This window comes from Balaenoptera musculus, chromosome 7 (genome assembly GCF_009873245.2).
Source record: "Balaenoptera musculus isolate JJ_BM4_2016_0621 chromosome 7, mBalMus1.pri.v3, whole genome shotgun sequence".
Lineage (NCBI taxonomy): Eukaryota > Metazoa > Chordata > Mammalia > Artiodactyla > Balaenopteridae > Balaenoptera > Balaenoptera musculus.
This window is the reverse complement of record NC_045791.1, coordinates 80,323,127-80,346,969: the sequence shown is the minus strand read 5'-3', so window position 1 is coordinate 80,346,969 and position 23,843 is coordinate 80,323,127. Positions and strand designations below refer to the sequence as shown.

The window sequence follows — 23,843 nt, the reverse complement described above, 5'->3', positions numbered from 1 at the left end:
GCCCAAGAAGTGAATAAAGGTAGTTGTAAAATTCACAAAGTCTGTTTTTCCCATTTTGTGCAGAATGGTGTAGATTTCATCATATTTGCAGTCTCTGGAAATATAACTTTCAAAGGACAAAGATGAATTTATATTCCTGTTCTGGATGGTCCCTGAATGAATCTTAAGGGCAGAGTTATTTAAAATAACTTTCTTAATTCACCCAACCTGGACTGCTCACAGGTAGTATGCATACACTAGGTGGTTAAAAGAGTCCTGTTTATTAGATAAAAGACAAAGAAGGAAGTGGCATCAAGTCCTGGTCCTTAGCCTGTTCTTAACTCTGGTTCCAAGGCAGGATACATTCATGGTTCAGGTATTCTCCTTTGAGATGGATGTAACATTAGTGTCTAAGTCTGTTAGAGGATTGTCTGATTGATCTCTACCAAACTTCTCTTTTTGTGTAACACAAGTGATTAGATCTTATTCCCCAAACAGGAAGAACATGGGAGGCCAACAGAAGCCTAGAAGACTTAAGTCCTTTTAAAACAGTGCTCTCCTACCTTCCATCCTCCATCTTTTCTTCAGAAGTAGGAGTCTCCCTTTCAATAGTCCATTTTCCTCCATTTTAGTCACACCAGAGATAGGGGCCTTACATGGACTTACTTGCTCCTAAGATTTGCTTCGGGAAATTAGTGGAGCTGCTTTTCTAGTGCTGGGAGAAGTTTGGAACCAGACAGTGCAGAGTTCAGGACCCGCAGACCAGTACAGGGTTATTTATGCTGTCTTGCCATAGTAATGCAGTTAATAAGCCTGTTGATACTTTCAAATTCCTTTTCTTACAGTTTAACAACAAACTTCCTAATTTTAAAATTAGGCTCCAAATGTACCCTAATTGCTGAAAAAGGCAGCTCAAGGAATAAGGCTGACTTTCCACCATGTATAGGGTCTCTGCTGCGGTGGAGGAAGGGGAAAAAAAAACCCAAAATGTGTAAGAAGACATGGAGACTACCTTCAAAAAGGTCACATTCTCACATGGGAGATGTTCAATTAAAAATTAGTTACAACAGTATCCTAAGTGCAAAGAAAGATGTAAATCTAAGGTAGAAAGGAGCAATTAGCTTTGTGGGGAGCGAGTTGGCTGTCAAGAAAGGCATGTAGAAGAGTGACATTTGAACCAGATTTGGATAGAAAATTGGTTGGGAAAGTGAAGATGCAGGTTATTTCTGGCAGGGGAAGCAGCACAGAAGCATTTGAAATATAGCTCAGAAATACTGTGAGGAAGAAAGCATAATATTTCTTCATATGCTAAGAAGTTTAATTTTGTTTTCCTCTTAAATAAAGCGGCCTTCCAGGTCTTATCTAAGACATGATGATCTTATATTGGAAAATGAAAAAAAAAAAAAAAAAAAACCTGGCTGTTACCATTACCTAGAGATTATTAGGGTAGAAATCTGAGTTACTTAAGATTTTTAGGAGTTCCCTGGTGGCGCAGTGGTTAAGAATGCACCAGCCAATGCAGAGGACACGGGTTCGAGCCCAGGTCCCGGAAGATTCCACATGCCGCGGAGCAACTAAGCCCGTGAGCCACAGCTTCTGAGCCTGCGCTCTAGAGCCCGTGAGCCACAACTACTAAGCCCGTGTGCCACAACTACTGAAGGCCGCGTGGCTAGAGCCCGTGCTCCACAGCAAAAGAAGCCACTAAAAGGAGAAGCCTGCCCACAGCAATAAAAAGTAGCCCCCACTCGCCGCAACTAGAGAAAAGCCCATGCACAGCAACAAAGACCCAATGCAGCCAAAAATAAATTTATTTTTAAAACAAGATTTTTATTCTACATAAAATGTTACAATAGCTTAACTGTCAGTAGCTGCCCAATTTTTTTTTTTTCATATTCTTTGAATTTAGAATGACCGTTTTGGAACTGTTGTCAACAATGCATAATAATATATTGGAATGCTTCCTAGCGTTATCAGGGGGAAAGAACAAATGAAAGTTTTAATTGACATAAAATACACATAATTGAACAAACAACCCTGCAAAATGAAACATACTATCTGGGAATTTCTGATAAGAACATTGAAATCTGTTTATAAAAATTCTTTTGATGTATTATAGTTTTGAAAAATCAGTTGCTTATAAGGAGAAATATTAATCTTTGTGATGTACTACCATACCTCCTATTCTTAAAGGGGAAAAAAATGACACTTTAACACTATGCATGTGCAAGGGTATTCAATTAATATCTTTTTTATTAAGAAAGCCACTAGTTGGAATCAGGTTTCATTAGACAAGTGATATCCAAACTTTGCTAATCAGAAACTGCCAGGTATAAAAATAGCAGGAATTTTTAAGTCACTTTAATACTGACATTTTTTGACTATCATAGACTTCTAGCAGTAACCATATTAATAATGTTAATTATTATTTTGTTATATAAGCCAAATATATCTTTAATATAACTTAGTAGAAAAGGAGTTTTTTGGTTTAATAGAATTAGATTGGTTATCGTTGGCTATTAGTTCCACTGGTTCGCAGGTTTGAGGAAGTATATTATCTAATGGCAGTGTCTATAAAACAGCAAAAAATTATCCCACCGTAACAATCATCTGACATTTTATTTTATTTTATTTTATTTATTTGGCCGTGCTGTGTGGCTTGCAAGATCTTAGTTCCCCGACCAGGGACTGAACCCCAGCCACGGCAGTGAAAGCGCCGAATCCTAACCACTGGACCGCCAGGGAACTCCCATAAAAGATCTTTATTTTAAAGAAGAAGAATATATATGTTAGGTCAAATTATTTGACCAGATTTCATGCAACCAGTAAAATGGCAGAGTAACAGTCTGAATTTGGATTTATCTGAGTCTAGAGCTCAAGCTCTTAACCATAAATATTCTGCCTATTCTTCAGTCGTGCATGAGAACAATGATTTTATACATGCAAAGAATAAATGAGAAAATGTCTTCACCTACATGAAAGAAAGTTTATATATAAATTTAAGTGGCAGTTATTGGTACCAAACTACCATGTTATGTTCAGCTTTGCATGTTTTTGCCTTAAAAATTTATTTCAATTTTAGTATACCACTAAATGTATTAGCATAATAATATGTAAATATGTACTTTAAAGATCCATTTCTGTATTTTCATATAGGAATCGTATATAAGCAGAAAGGAACTTTAGAAATTATCCTGTTATTCATATTGTTTTAATTATCATGTTATTCATGTTATTAAAGGAAATCACAACCCAAACAAGTTAAATATCTAATGTGAAGGTATACAGTCAATTGGTGATAGAGATAGGAGACATGCTTCTGGGTAATAAAGACCACAGAGAAATGATCTTGGTTAGGTACAATTTGATAGAAAGTTTAGAAACGTCAAACAATTCTATGTACAGTCATATGCCTGGGACTTATTAATACCAAATAAAGTTCAATCGTGGTTTCAGGGGGAGGAAATACTTTTTATATGTCTGTAACATTTCACATTAAAAAATAATCACTTCAATAATACTGTCTAATTCTAGCCTTACTTGAATAAACAAAAATGCAGTATGGGAGAGCGAGCACGCTTACCTTGTCACGTTTAAGTAATTACTAGTACGAGCACCTGGGAAGATAGTGTCTCCCGACTCTGACTGCCACTTCCTTGATAAAATCAGATTATGGGGGGCGGGGAGGGGGTGATGAATTGGGAGATTGGGATTGACATGTATACACTAATATGTATAAAATGGGTAACTAATAAGAACCTGCTGTATAAAAAAATGAAATAAAATTTAAAAATTAAAAAAAAAAAATCAGATTACAAAGTAAGTGGAACACCTTGAAGAAATGGAGCTATTTCCATGACAGCAGGCTCCATGACATCAGGTTCAACAGATCCCTAATCCTTAAGAGTAAAACAGTACAAAAGGGTAGAATTATTAATATGCTTTCTAATATAAGTTGAGGTTTTATTTAGGATATTAACCAGAGGTTTGCTTGATGGTGCAGAAATAAAAGTAAAGATCATTGCTCTAAGGAAATCAGGACTCCAGGTTGGGATCCCAGATTTGCGGATCTCCACATTCCAAGCCATCTAATGGTCTTCTTTTCTAGTTAGCTTGTGGAAGCCTACAATGGAGGAAAACACTGTTTATACTAGGATAAATCTGTTAATATGTTGATAGGATATTAAACAGCAGTTCTCTAAATGTTAGTACTTCTTAATGAAATTAAACCCTCCCATATAAAGTGTTTTCATGGTGTTAAATCCTTTCATTTTCTAAAAAAGGTTTTTTTTAAGAAAAACTAAATTTTAACTACTGCAGTTGCCTCATTTGTTAAGGGACTCGTACAATGCCATTTAAATAAATAGTTCCTACCCATCCAACACCGTGAGTGAGAAGACCTGATTCTTGCCCAGGAAGAGTGTCAGTAGCTCTACCTTGTTTGCTGACACCTTTCCTATACTGTGCCCCTACCTGCACACGTTTCTTAGTGACCTGTGAAGGAAAGTGATTATGTGTAAATGCTACATTATGTGGCTCAGAGACACTGTATATCTCTTGGTAATTTTCCCCAATTAAGTGAACAAAACCAACAGGTCTAGCCCCGGAGTTACTACCCTGACTTCCTGCTGTGTTCCTTGGAGGCCCTTTCTCTGCTTCAGACTGAGTTAAACTTCATCCTGTTGGAACAAGCACTTCCTAAAATATCCCAAGAAACTTACTATGGTGCATAGTAACAATTGGGAAGTCATCTTGCTTACCGTATTAGAATAATTTGTTTTAGGTAATTAATCCTGTATACTTCAGTTGTCAATTAGCTATCTATTTTCTGTTCATTTATTGATTGAATAAACATTCATTCAGAACTGAGTGTGTATTAGGCACTGTGCTAAGAGGTAAGGCTATGGAAATGCATAAGAGGAAGCATCTAATGGGGGAGACAGGCAGGTAAGTACTTACAATACAGTACAGTTGTTGAATTTGAGAGTAGAGGGACACCAAGCTTGGCATGAGTGAGTCAGGAAAGATCCGAGGAAGTACAGCAATCGTCATATTTGCCAAATACTAATTCTTACCCTTTTAAGGATCTGGACTTTGAGACTCTGAGGAAAGCTTAGATTCTTTCCTCTAAAAAAAAAAAAAAAAGCCAAAATTTTGCATATTATTTTATGTATTCACCTTGACACCCCATATATCACAGGGTAAGCATTCCTGGTCTACAGACTTAATATTTTCAGTCCAAATTAACTCTGTAGCATAAATAGCCTACCCTTTTCCCTATTCTAAAACTGCTTTTTTCAGGTCTTTAAGTTAAATACTTTGTAATAACATTCTAGAATCTTACCACATCTTTATGTCTTTCATGTTATAGACTTTAGTCACCACCTCAAGCATCAAAGCTTTTTTCCTTGCTAGCCCATATGTCACAGTTGTGATTAATTCGTATTTTGTAAAGTTTTAGTTAAGTTGATAATTTTTGTGTCACCTTTAAAAAGAAAGCACTTTGGGGACTTCCCTGGTGGTCCAGTGGGTAAGACTCCGTGCTCCCAGTGCAGGGGGCCCGGGTTCAATCCCTGGTCAGGGAACTAGATCCCATATGCGTGACGCAACTAGGAGTTCGCATGCTGCAACTAAGAAGTCCACATGCCGCAACTAAAGATCCTACATGCCGCAACTAAATATGTGGCAACTAAACATGCCGCAACAAAGATCCCCAGTGCCGCAACTAAGATGGAAGCAACCTAAGTGTCCATCATCGGATGAATGGATAAAGAAGATGTGGCACATATATACAATGGAATATTACTCAGCCATAAAAAGAAACGAAATTGAGATATTTGTAGTGAGGTGGATGGACCTAGAGTCTGTCATACAGAGTGAAGTAAGTCAGAAAGAGAAAAACAAATACCGTATGCTAACAGATATATATGGAATCTAAGAAGAAAAAAAAAAAAAAAAGGTCATGAAGACCCTAGGGGTAAAACGGGAATAAAGACACAGACCTACTAGAGAATGGACTTGAGGATATGGGGAGGGGGAAGCGTAAGCTGTGACAAAGTGAGAGAGTGGCATGGACATATATACACTACCAAATGTAAAATAGATAGCTAGTGGGAAGCAGCCGCATAGCACAGGGAGATCAGCTCGGTGGTTTGTGACCACCTAGAGGGGTGGGATAGGGAGGGTGGGAGGGAGGGAGACGCAAGAGGGAAGAGATATGGGAACATATGTATATGTATAACTGATTCACTTTGTTATAAAGCAGAAACTAACACACCATTGTAAAGCAATTATACTCCAATAAAGATGTTAAAAAGTGCTCGCTTCGGCAGCACATATACTAAAATTGGAACGATACAGAGAAGATTAGCATGGCCCCTGCACAAGGATGACACGCAAATTCGTGAAGTGTTCCATATTTTTGTGGTCATCCATGTACAATGCTTGGTGTCAGTCTATTTATGTCTTGTAAAAATAAAATACAGTGTGTGTGTGTGAAAAAAAAAAGATGTTAAAAAGAAAATCCACTCATTATGCTGGTAAAAAAAAAAAAGACCGCGTCACAGCCTAAATAAATAAATAAATACTTTTTTTAAAAAAGAAAGCACTTTGGGTTTAAATTATCTTCCACCAATGACATAATTTTACTTTTGCCTTATTTCCAATTTTTTTCTGAGGTTTTTGGGGGCAAATTTTACCTTTGACTCGAAGATTCATTTATGACAAATTATGGTTATGTAAATGTGCACTTGAGGTCAGTTATTAACAGTTATTAACTTAATCCTCTTTAAACCTTTAAAATAAGTTACATACAGCACGTGAACGTTTACCGCGTGCGGCCACTGGTGCTGAGAAGCGCCCGAGAGTTCAGGAATGACCGAGGCTCAGAAGCTTCCGTCCTACAAGGGGTGGCAGCCCAGGGCCCGGCAGGTGCAGTGGGGCTGGGAGGAGGCGGGGGACCCGGGCTCCGGGCTCGGGACTCAGCAGAGGAGCCAAGAATTCCCTCCACTTCCCCACGACTCGGAGGTCTCCCACTCAGTACCTTATACTGATGTTCTGACCGGTTTGGTGTTTGTCATAAAGTGAAGAGGAATTCGGGAAAGGAGGAACAGACAGGGTCTCGGAGTTTCTTCAAGAAACTCCGCGGGGTTACGCGAGAGCCTGAACGGAGTGAACGCGGACGCCGAGGCCGAGGCGCCGAGGGCAGTGCGGCTTTTGCGCTCGCCAAGCCGCGGGGTTTAAATCTCCCGCCTCCCGCAGCCGGAGCCCGACACCTCCACGCTCCGGTGCGGAGGGGCACCGGCTGCGGGTGCGGCTCGGCAGCGCGGCGCAGGGCTCGCGAGCGGCGGCAGAGGGAACGGGCGCCGGGACCGACCTCCGAGCTGCCGAACGCGACCCGAGGCGGCGGAGGACCGGCGCGTCGCGGCTCCGGCGTCGAGGTGAGTGTTTGCGGCCTCCTCTGGGCCCCCACTCTCCGCGCGGAGTAAGGGCCGCGCCCTCCCCGGCGGAGGCTGGGAGGCCAAACCTTTGGTTCCCATGGCGACGCCCCAAGGTGGAGTGGCGGCGGTAGGTGCCCGCCACGCGCGCAAGCGGTCTCTCGGGGCTTCGCTGGCCTTCTCGGTTCTCTTGGGGACCCCGGCCCCTGCGGCCTCCCCTCCCGGACGAGGTCCTGTCCGAGCTCCTCCGGGCTCACCCTGGGCAGATCGGGCCAAGAGTAGTTTTAGGCTTGGCAGCGTCCCGGCGGGCCGAAGGGAGCTTCCACCCACGCTCGCCCCGGGTAGCGAGCGAACGAGCGCAGGGGCCTGAGGCTTGTTTGGGTGATTTCTCTCGAAGGTGCGGATCGCTTCCATTAGAAGCAGATGCTTGCGGCCTTTAGGTGCTTTCCTGCTGACCTCCTTTTTATGTTGTGCTTATTTTCATGTTATTATTTTGTAGTGGGAATGTCTTCTTTACAGACTAAATGGCTAGCAATGGGTAAAACAAAACACAAGTAAATGTGCGGTTTAAGACAAAGTGCAGAAGGCGCGAGCTCCCGAGGGGTTCCGCGCACAGATCTCGCTGCCTGAGGCCTTTATCCCAGCGCCACGCACCGGTCCGGCTCGTGGAAACTGGATCATCTGGTCAGATGCCCAGATGCTGTCACCTGTCAGATACCTGATGCTCTGAGAAAGATGGAGAGTGGAAAAAAATCCATCCTGGCAACTAACCCGCGATGCTGTGGATTTGCCAGTAGAGGGTGTAGGATTATTTTTCATGTAATAGATGATCTTGATGCACAGAGCATGAAAGCAGTCATAAACTCTGGGTCACTGTGAGATAGCTTATTGGGAAGATAACGTTTATCCATCGTTTGGGTTTTTTTCTAAGTATTTATGTATTGATTTATGTGGTTACGACTCAGGCAACGTACTGTAAGGTGATATTACTTTAATCATCTTCACATCAATATTTATGGAGTAGCCACAGGTGCCCATCCTTTAGTAGGAGTTAATTATACATTTATTGGCCAAATAAACATCCAATGGTATGTATATATTTTTATATGACCAACCTTTTTAGTCGTTTCATATTTATACTCAGTATTCTTTGAAATTTCTGTGTTTATTTAATAGTGCAAAATGATTGTACATCTTGACATTAAAACAGTTATGTGCAAGACATTGTTCTAATTACCAGTAATTAATGTTAGAGTTAGGTGGTTGTTCAGAGATCAGCCAGTCCAAAGTGCAAAAACTGCAAACATAAGACTGGTGGAAAAACTAGGAAGCCATATTTTTATTAGAAATATTTATTATAAAACAATAAAACAAAATTTATACCAATGACTGAACTAGGACAAAATATTAAATATCAGATATTAAACAGTATTGTTTTGTTCTACTGTGCTGTCAAACTTTATTTCATTGTGTGGTACATACTATATTAAAATTTTTTCCCTTTCCTTTATAGCTTACCTTTCTCAGTACTCACTGTGCCTCCTGTAAATTTTTATTCCTTAACAACAACAGATGGGGTGTGTGAAGGACTTTTCAGTATGTCTGTGACTGGAAAGATTTCCTCATGTGAACTGGCTTTTGTTATTTAATAACATCCTTATTCCCCTTTTCCCTTGTTTGTTTTTCATTCATCTGTTAGGTTTTTTCCTTTTTTCTGAAGTCAGACTTTTCAAACTTCTGCTTGCATCCAATATTCACCTTCTATGTAATTATTATTATTATTATTATTATTTTCCTATTGTAGACTCATTTGCAAATAACACTTTAGGTTTTAAAAGAATTTTTTTGTGTGGATTTAGTTTAGATTAAAAAAAAAAAAACCAAAGCCCAAAAACTAAATTACCACAATAAGTACAGTTACAACAGCCAACATTAACAGCTGTTCACATTGTGTCATATTTCTTTCAAATATTTTTTAAATAAAGAAATAAAACATTTCCAATAAAGCTAAAGTTGTTTTTGTATCATACCCATTCTCTTCCTGCCTGCTATATATTGCTCATTTATATTATTCTTTTTTTCTTAATCTTGCTAGAAGCATGTAAATTTTAATAATTTTTTCAAATGAACCAACTGATTTTCTCTATTTGCTTGTTTTCTATTTCACTGATTTCTACTCTTATTTTTATTATTTTGTTTCTTCTACTTTGGGTTTACTGTGCTCTTCTTTTTCTTCTTAAAGTGGAAGTATAAATAATTGATTTTGTACCTTTTTTACTTTCATATATTGATAGGTATTTAAAGCTATTAGTTTTCTTCTAAGCATGCTTTAGCTGCATCCCACAAACTTGGGTGTTTTCATTATCATTTAGTTTAAAATATTTTAAAATTTCTCTGTCACCTGTTATTTATTTAGATGTGTTAACTTTACTTCCAAATACTTGGGAATTTTTTTTTTTAGATAGATCACTGCTATTGATTTCTAAATTAGTGTTGTTGGCGTCAGGACGTACTCTGCGCTATTTCAAAACCTTTAAACTTATTGAGTTTTTTTGTTTGTTTGTTTTCTGCCTATCCTAAGGTCTGTCTTGGTGAATGTTCCCATTACCCTTGGGGAAAAAATTTGTATTTGGCTGGTGGTGGTGGTGGAGTGGTCTATAAATGTCAGTTAAGTCAAGTTGGTTGAGAGTGTTGTTCAAATCTTTTAAATCTCCACATGTTTTATGTCTCCTTATTCAGTCAGTTACTCTGGGGGGAGTGTTAAGTCTCTAATTATGATTGTAGATTTGTCTGTTTCTCCCTTTAGTTCTGTCAGTTTTTTTTCTCATATTCCGTGGCTCTGTTATTAATCACATACATATTTAAGATTGCTATGTCTTTTTGATAAATTGACCCTTTTATTATTATGAAATGGTCATCTTACCTCTGAAAATACTTTTTACCTGGAAGCCTGTTTTGTCTGACATTAATATAAGCTTAATGTTTGTCTCATATCTTTTTTATCCTTTTCCTTTTAACTCATCTGTATTTATGTTTAATGTGTGTTTCTTATAAACTACATATAGTTGGGTTGTACTACTTGTTACCTAGTCTTACAGTCTGCCTTTTAACACTGTTTATATCATCCACTTATGTTTTTGTAATTGTTTTCTGTGTTTGGATTAAGCACAAAATATTGGTGTTCTTTTTCTGTTTTCCTACTTACTCTTTGGTCCTCTTTCCTGCCTTCTTTCTAGTAAATTGAGTTTTTAAAAATATATTCTACTTCTCCTCTCTTGACTTTTTAGTTTTGCCTCTTTGTGTTATTTTTTTTATTGATTGTGCTAGAGATCACAATATGCATCTTGAATTTATAAAGCCTATTCTCAAATATATTCTAGTACTTCATGAACAATGTAAGAGTATTACAACTTAGACTTCCATTTATCATCCTTCTATCTTTTCTTCTGTTATATATTTTACTTCTACATATGCTTTATATTTTTTATTTTTAAAGAATCAATCATCTTTTAGTGAAATTTAAAGATGCACATGTATATTTTTGAAACTTTCTTTGTGTTTATCAGTATATATTTACCCTTTTTGATTTCTCTCTTGCTTCCTGTAGAACTGAGTTTCTATATATTATCATTTTCCTTCACCCTAAAGAATATTTAGGATTTTTAGTAGTGTAGGTCTGCGTGGGATAAGTCTTTCAGTTTTTATCTGTCTGAAATTTTATTTTCCTTTCATTTTTGAAGGATATTTTTATTGGGTATAGAATTCTTGGCCAACTTTTTTCAGTACTTAAAGATGTAGTTCACTTGTCTTTTGTCCTCTTTTTTTTTTTTTTTTTTTGTCAAGCCGTTTCCTTCTCTTCCTACTGTTCTGCCAAAGATGAAAGGAGTCATGAGTCCTAGGCAGGACTGTTCACTTTCTGGATTTTAGTTCATTAGCTTTTTTTTTTTTGCATCCTTAGCTCTCTGATTGGCTTTAAAAAAACACATAATTTTGTAGGTTATCTATCAATAGTTTATTCTCATTGTTAGGATGGGAGTTCTCTTAACTTTCTGAAGTGGAAATGGAATACCAGTACAATACTGATTTAATTAATATTACTTAAAAATCCCTTTATTACTCTTATTTTCCAGATTTTTTCTGGCTATTCTTATATTTTGTTTGCCCAGTGAACTTTAGACTTACTTTGTCATTTTAAAAATAATTGCAATTTTTTTTTGAAACTTTTTTTAAAATTTATTTTATTTAATTTATTTTTGGCTGCATTGGGTCTTCATTGCTGTGCGCGGGCTTTCTCTAGTTCAGTGAGCGAGAGCTACTCTTCCTTGCGGTGCGCGGGCTTCTCATTGCTGTGGCTTCTCTTGTTGCGGAGCACAGGCTCTAGGCACGCGGGCATCAGTTGTTGTGGCTCACGAGCCCTAGAGCACAGGCTCAATAGTTGTGGTGCACGGGCTTAGTTGCTCCACGGCATGTGGGATCTTCTGGGACCAGGGCTCAAACCCGTGTCCCCCGCATTGGCAGGCGGATTCTTAACCACTGTGCCCCCAGGGAAGCCCAATAATTGCAAATTTTAATAATGATTGAGATTACATTGCATGCATAGATTAATTTAGAAACAAATGACTTCTTTACTTTATTGAGTCTTCCTATCCAAAAACAAGGTGTTTCTCTTCTTTTTAAAGTCAACTTTCTATTTTAGTAGTGCTTTTAGTTTTCTTCATATAAGTTATTTGGTATTGAAATTATTCCTAGGAATTTTAATAGGGACGAATTTTTTTCTTGCATTATATTTTCTAACTATTTTTTGGAAATCAGTAGGAAAACTGCTCAGTTTTATATACTAATTTTATAACCAGCTACCTTCTTAAAAGATCTTATTGCTTCTAATAATTTCTCAATGCATTGCCTTAAGTGTTCCAGGTATACTGTCACATCATGTGTAAAATTATACTAATCCCCCATTTTTTTTTTAGTCTCATTCTATTGTTTAGCACTTCTAGAACAATGCTAAGTAATAGAAAAATGGTGGCCTTCCTTGGTATTGTTCCTCGCTTTAATGGGAATGCTCTTGGTGTTTTATCATTAAGTACTATAGTGCATTTGAGTGTGAGTGTGTGTATGTGTGTATGCCCCCTATTAAAGTAGAAGCCCTATATTCCTGTTTTATGAAAAATTTCTTCTTAAGACATCAAGAAGGGATGTTAAATTTTATTAAATGCCTTTTTATCATGAAAGATGAAAAATTATCATACTTAAATTGCTTCTTACTAACATATGTTCTGGAATTTTTGTCACAGATGATTTTTATCAAATTTTTCTTATCTTTACATTATGTATTTAAACAGTCATAACAATTAATTTCTGTTTGTTTGTTATAATCACATTTAGATTTAACAGAATTAAATGCTCATTGCTATACCGTTTCACCATTTCTCCATTTTATAAATTCTTGATTTTTAAATATATTTTACTTGTATGGATTGTGGCTTCAAATAATTTTTGTTTTGTTGTTTTATTTTAAGAGGGGTTCATGAGTGCTATATTTCTGATTCTTGTATATCTAAAAAACCCTTGTCTAGATACTCAGCCTTACTCAAATACCATATTTTATTGATTCTAAGATGCACCTGTTCATATTTTCACATCTCTGAAATCATTTCTGTAATCTGAACTTTTTACCAACATGTATCTGACAATTGATGATATGAAAGCACAGTTTACTTTGTAGCCCTTTTTCTTATATAGAGGTACATAAAATAATGGTTCACTTTTCAAATGATGGTGTCTTCAATTGATGAAATATGATAATTACAAATTATTCCTTTACCTAAAAATAATTTTTTATCTCTATGGCTGGAAAAGACCAGAAAATTGGTGAGTTGTAGTGAACAAGCACTTTCCTACATTACTGGTACTGGGCATAAAAACTGGTACAATCTCTATGGAGGACAGTTTAGCAAAATGAAAACAATTTAAAATGCATAAACCCTTTGATTCAGCCCTTATACTTCCAGGAATTTATTTTATAGGTATACTTGCATGTATTTTAAATAATATATATATTTACTAATTTTAGCATGGTTTGAAATAATAAAATTCTGGAAGCAATCTAAATATCCATCAATAATAGACCATCAAGTAGATTATTGTACATCCATACACATGGAATGTTATATATCCATTAAAATTGTATTTCAGCTACATAGAAAATTCCATGTTAGATTCTTTTTCCCTTAGTACTCTACAGTCTCACTTTTATCCATTCTCTAATGTGGCTGAGGAGATGCCTGAGGCCAGGATAAACTATTTAATTTGTAGGTGGCCCTCTTTTTTTCTGTCTAGATGCTAGTAGCATTCTTTCTTTACCCTTGAAATTCAGCAGCATTCCACAGCATGTCTTATTCTTGATCATTCTCTATTAATTTTTCTTGGAACACGGTGAACCCTTTCAATTTTCAGCTTTATATTCTTGAATATTTTGGCTGTTCCATATGTCTGTCTCTCTCTAAGAATATTTCTTACATTAAGTCTCAATTGTTTATCTTCCAAATCTATACATCATTTTGTTCTGTCTAACCACTTTGTTTGAATCTAACCACTTTTATCTTGTAATCTTCATTCTGAATGATTTTCCCAGGCTTGTCATCAATATTATTCACTTAGTTTTCTGAAGTATCTATTCTACTTGGAATTGTTTCTAATGCAGTTTCAAGTTCTGTGGTATTTTTTTCCTCTTCTTTTTCTTTATATCTTTTGCTTCCTTCAGCTCTTTTTTAAAAATCTCTTTTATGGAATATTATTCCATTTATCTGCAGGCAGAGCAGTTTTTCTTTAAACCTGTTTTATGAAGCAGTTTTTCAAATTTATATATATTTTTCTCTTTCTCACGTTATGGTCCCTCCTTTTCTTATAATGCTACTTTTTCATGTTATTTATTTTTCATGTTATTTATTGTTGAAAGGGGCAGTTCTATTTTGGCCTACTTTTTGCCCAAGAGTAGTATAAGTAGTTTTATATAACCCTGAGGCTGAATAGGTGACTGGGTACATTATCGTGATCTCTTCTTTAACTGGCTTCTTGGTGACAGTTTTCATATGCTCTCTTGAAGCAGTTTCCCACAGCATATGTTAATCACTGGTTCCAGAGGCACGTCAATGCTGATATAGCTCTGATTTTTCTAGGGTACTTTTGTCTGCTATACAAGGTTGACTACCAGCTTGTTGTTTCTGTTTCTCTACAGCCATGCCTTGCCCCTTGTCAGGGAAAATAAAAATATCCTGGCCATTGTAGGTTTTACGGAGACCAACACATAATACCGCTCACCCTTTTGTTCCCTCTTGAGATTGAAACCAATTCAGATGTAGTCAGAGACCTAGGCAGATGGAGGTAAAATATCAGCTTTATTATTGAGAGAACCATTAGAGGATGTGTATCATGTCAATGGTCTTTTAATATTTCTGTCCCCTAGTCCAGACCTGGAAGAGCCCACTCAAGGGAAAGTTTGGGTCTTCATAATAGACACACTTACCTAAGACTTTTGCCTCTCACTGATCAGGTCACAAGTGATGAGTAAAAGGTTCAAAAAGGACTAAATTCACTAATTTTATGATTTGATAAATTAGCTCTACCCAGTCAAGAAATGTGGACCAATGGTTAATTCACCCGTCAGGCTTCTCGCTGTAGGGGAGAAAGGGCAAGAGGCTGGGAATATTTATAGAAAATTTCTCCTCATTGAAACCAGAAGAGCTTAAAACGAAGCATTCCCCACCTTAAACATAATGATTTCTTCTTCAGTAGTCTTCTTTGCTAGCCTGTGGTAATATAGGGAGATAGGCACCCAGTAAACTGTCTACCTCTTCCTTAAATCTGGCTGCTATGCCTTTAAGAATTCATGTTTTCAAGTTAGTGATTAATTATTGGAATTGCTCTTCAGGACCTAATCTATTTGCCAAAACCGAATCTGCTTCAGACTAGAGGAGATGCATGTCAAATTTGGTCATCCTCTTTGAATCTGATGCAAACTTCATTGTATCTAACATTTACTTATTGGCATCAGTGCTGTGAGATGTGGCAGTTTTTTCCCCATGGGGAACCTGATTTAATGAATAGAGGTTTGTATTTATTTATTTATTTATTTATTTATTTATTTATTTATTATTGAGATATAGTTGATGTAGAATATTATGTAAGTTAGAGGTGTACAACAATTTTTAAAGGTTATACTCCACTTATAGTTATTATAAAACATTGGCTGTATTTCCTGTGTTGTACAATATATCCTTGTAGCTTATTTATTTTATAAATAAATATTATTTTATTTTATAAATAAATACCTCTTAATCTCCTACCCCTATTTTTCCCCTTTCCCCTTCCCTCTCTCCACTGGTAACCACTAGTTTGTTCTCTATATCTGAGTCTGTTTCCTTTTTGTTATATTCACTAATTTCTTTTATTTTAGATTCTACTTATAAGTGATATCATACAGTATTTGTCTTTCTCTGTCTGACTTATTTCACTTAGCATAATAACCTCCAAGTCCATCCATGTTGTTGCAAATGACAAATTTCATTCTTTCTTATGGCTGAGTAGTATTGTATGTATGTACACCACATTTTCTTTATCCATTCATCTGTTGATAGACACTTAGGTTGCTTCCATATCTTGGCAATTGTAAACAATGATGCTATGAATGTTGGGGGGTACATGTCTCTTTTCAGATTAGTGTTTTTCTTTTTTTCTGATATATACCCAGGAGTGAAATTGCTGGTTCATATAGTAGTTCTATTTTTAGTTTTTTAAGAAACGTCCAAACTGTTTCTTAAAACAGAGGGAGAGAGACAGAGGGAGATTAGATACATACACAGAGGAGAAGGTGATGTGAAGACAGAGACAGAGATTGGAGTTATGTTGCTATTAGGCAAGGACTGCCAGCAGCCATTAGAAGGTACAAGAGGGAAGAACGTATTCTTCCCTAGAGTCTCTCAGAAAGTACAGCCCTGCTAATACCTTGATTTCAGACTTCTGGCCTCCAGAACTGTGAGATAACAAATTTCTATCATTTTAAGCCACCAAGTTTGTGGTAATTTGTTACAGCAGCCATAGGAAATTAGTATATTGATCATACCACTACATTCTTTTATATTTTCTTATCTCTTTGTGGACTTCTTTTCATTTGTTCCACTGCTCTATGGTTCTGGTGCCAGTACCATTCTGTTTTAATTAGTAAGATTCACATTCAGGCTTCTTTTTTCAAGATAATTGTCATTTTGTTAAAGTTGTACATGTCCATGACCTTTAAAAGTCAAATATTAAAGGATTATAATGTTTAAAAGCAGTTCTTCCAATCCTGCTCCAGTTCCAATCTCCAGTGTCATGTACCTTCAACCCTTTTTTTTTCTCTGGTATTTTCTAAATCACATGTTTATATGCTATGTTTTGATTTATTAATTTAAAGCGTTATCTACTAGGACTTAGATCTCCTTCACCACCACAATCTAACCCTATACTACAGTTTTTATTAAATCAAGTAAGTGTTTATGTTACTGTGAACTAACAAGTATTTTTAAAACTTAGTCAAAAAAATATTACTGAGACTGATGTCAAAGAGCATACTGCCTATATTTTCTTCTGAAGTTTTATGGTTTCAGGTCTTATATTTAACTCTTTAAATTTATTTTTGTGTATCATTGAGAAAGTAGTCCAGTTTGATTCTTTTGCACATAACTCTCCAGTTTTCCTAGCACTATTTATTGATGAGGCTCTCTTTTCCCCAATGTATATTCTTGCCTCCTTTGTCAGATTAATTGCCCATGTAAGTGTGGGTTCATTTCTGGGCTCTGTGTTCTGTTCCGTTGATCTGTGTGTCTGTTTTAGTGCCAGTACGATACTGCTTTGATGACTGTAGCTTTGTAGTATAGTTTGAAATTAAGGCTCATGATACCTCCAACTTTGTTCTTCTTTCTCAAGATTGCTTTGGCTATTCAGGGTCTTTTGCATTTACATACAAATTTTAGAATTATTCTAGTTCTGTGAAAAATGCCATTGGTATTTTGTTAAGATTGCATTGAATCTGTAGATTTCCTTGAGTAGTATGGTCTTTTTAATGATATTAATTCTTCTAATCCATGAGCACGGTTTATCTTTCCATCTGTTTGGGAAGTCTTTGGTTATTTTCATCAGCATCTTACAGTTTTCTGAGTACCAGATTTTTACCTCCTTAGTCAGATTCATTTCTATGTATTTTATTCTTTTTGATGTGATTGTAAATGGGATCATTTTCTTTCTTTTTTTTTTGGCTGCATTGGGTCTTAGTTGCAGCAGACAGGATCTTCATTGAGGTGTGTGGGATCTTTTGTTGCAGTGCGCAGGCTTCTCTCTAGTTGTGGCATGCGGGTTTTTTTCTCTCACTAATTGTGGTACACGGGCTCCAGGGCGCATGGGCTCTGTAGTTGTGGCGCGTGGGCTCCAGAGTGCATGGGCTCTGTAGTTTGAGGCACACAGCCTCTCTCATTGAGGCGTGCTAGCTCAGTACTTTTGGTGCGTGGGCTTAGTTGCCCCACGGCATGTGGGATCTTAGTTCCCCGACCAGGGATCGAACCCACATCCCCTGCATTGGAAGGTGGATTCTTTACCACTGGACCACCAGGGAAGTCCCTAAATGGGATCATTTTCTTAATTTCTCTTTCAGATAGTTCTTTGTTAGTGTATAGAAATGCAACAGATTTCTGCATATTAATTTTGTATCCTGCAACTTTACCAAATTCATTAATGAGTTCTAATAGTTTTGTCATGGTATATTTAGGATTTTCTGTATATCGTATCATGTTACCTGTAAACAGTGACAGTTTTTCTTCTTTCCCAGGAGTGATTTGGATTCCTTTTATTTATCTTTCTTCTCTGATTACTGTGGCCAGGACTTCCAATACTATGTTGGATAAAAGTGACAAGAGTGGGCATCCTTGTCCTGTTCCTGATCTTAGAGAAAATGCTTTCAGCTTTATAGGCACATGAAAAGATGTTCAACGAAAAGATGTTCAACATCACTAATTATAGGGGAAATGCAAATCAAAGCCACAGTGAGATATCACCTCAAAATAACAAGTGTTGGTGAGGATGTGGAGAAAAGGAAACCCTTGTATACTGTTGGTGGGAATGTAAATTGGTGCAGCCACTATGGAAAACAGTATTAGGGACTTAGGTAATTCCTCAAAAAATTAAAAATAGAATTACCATATGATCCAGCAGTTCCATTCCTGGGTATTTATCTGAAGAAAACGAAAACACTAATTCAAAAAGATATATGCACCCCTATGTTCATTGCAGCATTATTTACAATAGCCATGATCAGGAAGCAGCCTTAGTGCCCTTCAGCAGATGAATGGATAAACAAGATGGTACACACACACACACACACACACACACACACAATGGAATATTACTCAGCCATAAAAAAGAATGAAATCTTGCCATTTGCAAACATAACAAAACAGAAACAGAGTCATAGATACAGAGAAGAAATAGGTGATTGCAAGAGGGGAGGGGTTTGGGCGGAGGAGAGATGAAGGAGGTGAGGGAGATTAAGAGGTACAAATTTCCAGTTGCAAAATAAATGTCACAGGTATGAAATGTACAGTGTGGGGAATATAGTCAATAATTATGTAATGTCTTTGTATGGTGACAGACGGTAACTAGATTTATCATGGTAATCATTTTGAAATGTATAGAAATATCAAATCACAATGTGTGTAACATAGTGTTGTAGGTCAATTATACTTCAAAAGGAAACAAACTCATAGAAAAAGAGATCAGGTTTGTGGTTGCCAGAGGTGGAGGGTGGGGAGAGAGAAGTTGGATGAAGGCAGTCAAAAGGTACAAACTTCCAGTTATAAGATTAATAAGTACTAGTAATGTAGTGTACAACATGATAAATAAAATGAACACTGCTGTATGCTGTCTATGAAAGTTGTTAAAAGAGTAAATCCTAAAGAGTTCTCATCACCAGGAAAAAAGTCTTTTTCTGTTTCTTTAATTTGTCTCTATATGAGATGATGGATGTTCGCTAAACTTGTGGTAGTTATTTCATGATATATGTAAGTAAAATCATGCTGTACACCTTAAACTTATTCAGTGCTGTGTGTCACATATATATGTCACATATATATTTATATATATATAAAACTGGAAGAAAAAAACCAACTTAGTTGGTTTAGTGCCCTATAACCATTCCTTCTGTTTTGAATATCATTTCCCTTCATTTTTTTTGGAATTAATACTGGCTTTTTTTTTAACCTAATTTTCTGAATAACCATTGATTTTTTTCCCCAATTGCTCTAACATTTCTGCTATATGGCTATGAGTAATATGCTCAAACATATCAGTTATGTTTCCTAGTGATCTGCTTTCTAGAGTCATTAATCTTCCTGCTTGAATTTGAGCTGCTTGTTCTGTGTAGCTGTCATCTTATGCCTTCTCTTCATTGCTTTTCCAGATTTTATTTAGTTCTTCTCATCATGCATTGCTGCTTTTGAGAAATCTGCTCTTATTCTGACTCCCAGTGCTTTGTATGTGATCTAATTTTTATCTCTTAGAACTTCCAGGATCTTTTTATCCCTGCTCTTCTGAAAGTTTACAATGATGCGCTTTGGAGCAAATCTCTTTTTGTATGGAGATTTGTGTCCTTCAGTTACAGGAAATTGTCTTCAATTATTTCTTCCCTTAGTCAATCTTTACAATACTCTTTAGACAAATATTAGACTTACAGGACTGTCTTTAATTTTCTTAACTTTTTTTTTCTAATGTATTTATTTATTTTTGGCTGCGTTGGGTCTTCGTTGCTGCGCAGGGGCTTTCTCTAGATGTGGCGAGCAGGGGCTACTCTTTGTCGTGGTGCGCGGGCTTCTCATTTCAGTGGCTTTTCTTGTTGCGGAGCACAGGCTCTAGGCACGCGGGCTTCAGTAGTTGTGGTGCGTGGGCTTCAGTGGTTGTGGCTTGTGGGCTTTAGAGCGCAGGCTCAGTAGTTGTGGCGCACAGGCTTAGTTGCTCTGCGGCATGTGGGATCTTCCTGGACCAGGGATCAAACCCATGTCCCCTGCGTTGGCAGACGGATTCTTAACCACTGCCCCACCAGGGAAGTCCCTAATTTTCTTACCTTTTTTATTGTTCTGCTTTCTGAGATCTTTCTTATATTTTTCAACCCTTTTATTAATGTTTTAAAATTTTCAACTATTCTATTTTTTTCCCCAATAATTCTTTTTTATTCCTTTATTATTCCTTTCTAAGTGATAGTCTGTTCATGGTAGCAGTAGCTTTACTTATCTCTCTGATAAGATAATATTTTATAAGACAATATTTGAGGGATATTAGAGAGTTATTTTTTGTTTTGTTCCCCCACCCCGCTCGCCCCCGCACCAAGCCCTGTATTGTCTTTGTTTCCTTTCAGATATTTTCTTTTTTTGTTGTTGTTGGTTTAGGTCAGAGGTCTTTCTTGACGGAGAGTTTCCTCAGATATCTGGCTGTCTTTGGCTCTCTATATTTAAGATTATAACAAAGCTAATTCGAAGCTTAGTATGTGGGAGTGAGCTTGTCAGCTGGTGAGTTTCTCCCTAGGGTGAAAAGGCAAAGATCTATCCTTTTAGAATGTCCAAATGAAGTACTCCTTTTCTCTGGAGCTTTTAATTTTTTTCAGAGAAAAGAATGTTCCAGTCTTCTCTGAGGAGTGGAGAGGTGTGGGTGTGTGTGCTTTGCTACTGGTGAGCAAGGAAGGGGAAAAGAGCTTGAAATTCAGTGATTCAGCATGTAAACTTTCACTTAATCATTTTGTTTTCAGGCCAAGCCCTCTTCTGTTAGCTTGCCAAAGACCAGAGCTTTCCATGTTTAATTTCTTCAACTTCCATTGAGTGACATAGATTAAGCGGCGGGGAGGTGCCTCAGGGTCCAGCCTGCTGTATACAGGCTTCAGTGAATCCTCCTTCCACTTCTAAATGGTGAGTCTTTCAGATACTCTGCAGGGTAATTGACTCATTCCTCATTAGCATTCCTCTGTTAGTTGCTTAGGATACTACTTTCTCTGCCTTCTTCCAAAAATTTATTGAAATCTCTCATATGCTGTAGTCACTATGCTTATTTTCTCTATGCTTATGAGTTAATAGATAACTTTTTTGTTTTACATCTTTACTGTTATTTTAGTGGGTTTGGGAAGGGAACACAGATAAGTGCATGTAGTCAATCTGCATTTTTGACAGGGCACCCTTGTAATACATTTTAATACCTGAAAGGGCAAGTTCTTTCAAGTTTTTCTCAGTGTTGAGTTTTAAAATTATGTCAGTCAAATTGAAAAAGTTTAGGGTTTTAAAATTTTACATCCTATGCATTCTTGTTTATTGAGAGGCTGTATGTAATATACTTATATACAACTTTATATTTTTAAAAGAAATTTTGTATGTGTTATCCCATTTGAGCTTCATATTATGAGAGGCTCTGCACTTGGGAACATTGAGCATAGCAGAGGATTGGGAGAGGTGTTGGCCTGAAATTTGCAATAAAGTTGGAAATATAATGCTCAAGTTTTATAAGCAGTTAGCTTTAATATCATTAAAAATTTTTTTTTTATTTTTAAAAATTAATTAATTTATTTTTGGCTGCATTGGGTCTTCATTTCTGTGCGCAGGCTTTCTCTAGTTGCAGCGAGTGGGGACTACTCTTCGTTGAGGTGCGAGGGCTCTCGTTCTCTTGTTGTGGAGCACGGGCTCTTGGTGCACGGGCTTCAGTAGTTGCAGCATGCGGGCTCAGTAGTTGTGGCGCACGGGCTTAGTTGCACTGAGGCATGTGGGATCTTCCCAGACCAGGGCTCGAACCCGTGTCCCCTGCATTGGCAGGCGGATTCTTAACCACTGCGCCACCAAGGAAGTCCTAATATCATTTTAACAGAAGAACTTAGTGTGATACTTTAAACTATCAAAAACTTTTGAAATATAGTTTTTCAGCCATTCTTTCAAAAAAATAAAATATTTTCTTCTCTAGTTGACTTCCTCTTCTCTAATATATTGTTTATATTTTGAATGGTGTTATTGATTTTCATCAACATTTTTCAAGTCTTATTTTCTTTTTTTTTAACATCTTTATTGGAGTATAATTGCTTTACAATGGTGTGTTAGTTTCTGCTTGATTTATTTATTTAAGTATAGTCCCTTTACAATATTGTGTTAACTTCAGATTAGTTTCAGCCTAGTGATTCGGTATTTTTGTAGCTTATATTCCATTATAGGTTATTACAGGATAATAGGTTTAATTCCTTGTGCTATACAGTAAATCCTTGTTGCTTATCTATTTTCTATATAGTAGTTTGTATCCATGAATCCCATACCCCTAATTTGTCCCTCTCCCCCTTCCCTCTCCCCTTTGGTAACGAGAAGTTTGTTTTCTATGTTTGTAAGTCTATTTCTGTTTTGTATATACTATCATTTGTATTTTTTTTTAGATTCCACATATAAATGATATTGTATAGTATTTGTCTTTGTCTGACTTATTTCATTAAGCATAATATTCTCTAGGTCTATCCACGTTGTTGCAAATGGCAATAAATGGCAGTATTTCATTTTTCTTTATGGCTGAGTAATATTCCATTGTGTATATATGTGTGTGTGTGTGTATCACATCTTCTTAACTCAGTCATCTGTTGATGAGCACTTGGGTTGCATCCATGTCTTGGCTATTGTAAATAGTGCTGCTGTGAACATTGGGGTGCATGTATCTTTTTGAATTAGTGTTTTTGTTTTTTCCGGACGTATACCCAAGAGTGGAATTGCTGGATCATATGGTAGTTCAGTTTTTAGCTTTCTAAGGAACCTCCATACTGTCTTCTGTAATGACTGCACTGATTTGCATTCCCACCAAAAGTGTACGAGGGTTCCCTTTTCTCCACATCCTCTCCAAAATTTATTTGTAGTTTTTTGATGGTAACCATTCTGACTGGTGTGAGGTGACACATCATTGTGGTTTTGATTTCCATTTCTATAATAATTAGCAATGTTGAGCATCTTTTCTTGTGCCTGTTACCTATCTGTACGTCTTCTTCGGAAAAATGTCTATTCAGGTATTCTGCCCATTTTTTGATTGGATTGTTTGGTTTTTTTGATATTGAGTTGTATGAGCCGTTTGTATATTTTGGATGTTAACCCCTTGTTGGTCGCATCATTTGCAAATATTTTCTCTCATTCCACAGGTGGTCTTTTTGTTTTGTTGATGGTTTCCTTTGCTGTGCAAAAGCTTTTAATTATCTAATAATCTATTTTTTTTAATTAAAAAAATTTTTTTAACATCTTTGTTGGAGTATAAGTGCTTTACAATCGTGTGTTAGTTGCTGCTGTATAACAAAGTGAATCAGCTATATGTATACATATATCCCCTTATCTCCTCCCTCTTGTGTCTCCCTCCCAC

General features: G+C 36.8%; 1 protein-coding gene and 1 non-coding gene across 2 annotated transcripts in view; both read left to right on the top strand.

Annotated features, from left to right (window-relative positions):
• The first annotated feature begins 6,292 nt into the window (after positions 1–6,292).
• Positions 6,293–6,399, top strand: LOC118898618. The gene has a single exon (XR_005020762.1). It is a non-coding gene; the product is annotated as a U6 spliceosomal RNA (small nuclear RNA).
• Positions 6,400–7,353: 954 nt separating this feature from the next.
• The window catches only part of ICA1L (islet cell autoantigen 1 like), a 71,621-nt gene continuing 55,131 nt past the window's right edge, over positions 7,354–23,843 (top strand). Inside the window, exon 1 of the mRNA XM_036856976.1 lies at positions 7,354–7,415. The gene's annotated coding sequence lies outside the window, so the exon portion shown is untranslated. The remainder of the gene's footprint in view (positions 7,416–23,843) is intronic.